This window comes from Haplochromis burtoni, unplaced genomic scaffold (assembly GCF_018398535.1).
Source record: "Haplochromis burtoni strain Fernald_Lab_line unplaced genomic scaffold, NCSU_Asbu1 Contig_323, whole genome shotgun sequence".
NCBI lineage: Eukaryota > Metazoa > Chordata > Actinopteri > Cichliformes > Cichlidae > Haplochromis > Haplochromis burtoni.
Genome location: NW_024582684.1, coordinates 688,010 through 689,758, shown reverse-complemented (window position 1 = coordinate 689,758; position 1,749 = coordinate 688,010).

The following is a 1,749-nucleotide window of genomic DNA, read 5'->3' as shown; positions in this document are numbered from 1 at the left end:
GTAAGAACTATTTTTGAATGCTATTACTCAGATATTATGTTGGTTCTTACATGGTAAATACCACTCTACAGCAGCTGGGATAGGCTCCAGCTCCCCCGCAATCCTGACTTGGACAAAGTATTGGATGGATGGACATGGTAAAAACATGGTGTTAATAATATCCTTATTTACACATTGTTTTCCCAATAGTACCACATCATTACCAACCGTGCTATAAAGTGCCACCTTTTTTGTTGTTGTGCGTCTTCTTTTGTTTTATTTCTGAAGTAAAAACAAAACAAAAGTAGGATTACATGTGAAGATATAAAAGCCCAAGTCAGGTAATTATTAGGCTTTATGCTAAACATTTGACTGGTTATGACACACATGTTAAATAATAAATTGATAAATCATCAAATGTTAGTAAAAGTGTTATAACCCAAATACAGCTGTGTTTTATGATCTTAGGTGTAACAATGCTCCTGACATGTTCTACATTTAGAGCAAAATATAATTAAATTAGCAACACAGTGCTATATGACAAACTATAGCCTTTTTTTCCCCACACACAGAAACGGTGACAAGCACAAAATCTAATCTTCTTACAAAGACAAAAACACAAGTTATGTAAATAAATTTAGCTTGCGTTTTTTAGACTGATGACTAGGATGAATGGATGGGTGATTATGGCATGTTTTCACGTATCCCAGTCACATTCTTTGTGAAAGCTACTAAGTTTATCTCATTTTGCATCAAAAACATCAGACTCTTCATGTGTCTAATGGTTAAGACTGAAATGTGAATGTCTGACACACTGTCGTCTTAAAAAAAAGAACACAGCATACCATTACATTCACAGAAAACAACCACAGAACAAAAGGTTCCACTCAACGAGCCAATCACATCTTTACCTTTAATGGAAAAGTCTGCACAGGTCATGAAATTTGAGAATTAGGCCGGTTTTACTGTCTCTTTACTGCATGTCATCGTCAAACATGGAAAGACTTCACATTGTTCTTGTTCTGCTTTTAGGTAATATTTAGAATGGGTAATTAAATATACAATTTATTATAGAATAAACTATTTAATTAATTATATATAACATTCTAAATTAACTTTTTTACTCAACAGTTACAACCATTTGGTGTGGTTTTAAACACTGGCCACATATGTTGTTGTGTTTGTATTACAGGAGGTCATTGGATTTCTGGATCAGTGGTGGATTTGAGAGTGAGATCAGGAGGGAACGTCACTCTGAATTGTGACTGTAAAACATCAACGAACATCACGGAATATATTGTTTGGTACAGAAATTGTACGCATGAAAACCAGCCTCCTCTTGTTTTAAAGCAAAAAGAAGATCCATGGGAACAAATCAGCGACCAAAAAAGTGTACTGAATTCTCTAGCCCGCTTCCACTTTGTAGAGAATAACTTGTCTGGATCGTATGATCTGCTGATCATGAATATTTCTGATTCTGATGAGGGTCTCTATTACTGTGGAACTGAGAAGGAACACTGGAAGGAGGAGGATAAAAGTGTTCAGGTCAAATATGTTCACAGATACAGCAACATCAGAACAAGAATCCTAATCAGTAAGTACTTGTGTGATAAATATGTATATTAAGGAATTTAACTATGACTTACTGATGAACTAATGAATGTGTGCTTGTGTTCAGTTTAAAGTAAATTTTAATGATCGAGTCACAAACAACCATTATGAGGTTGTATTATTTTTGTAGTAAATATTTGAGTAGAATTTTGTACACAT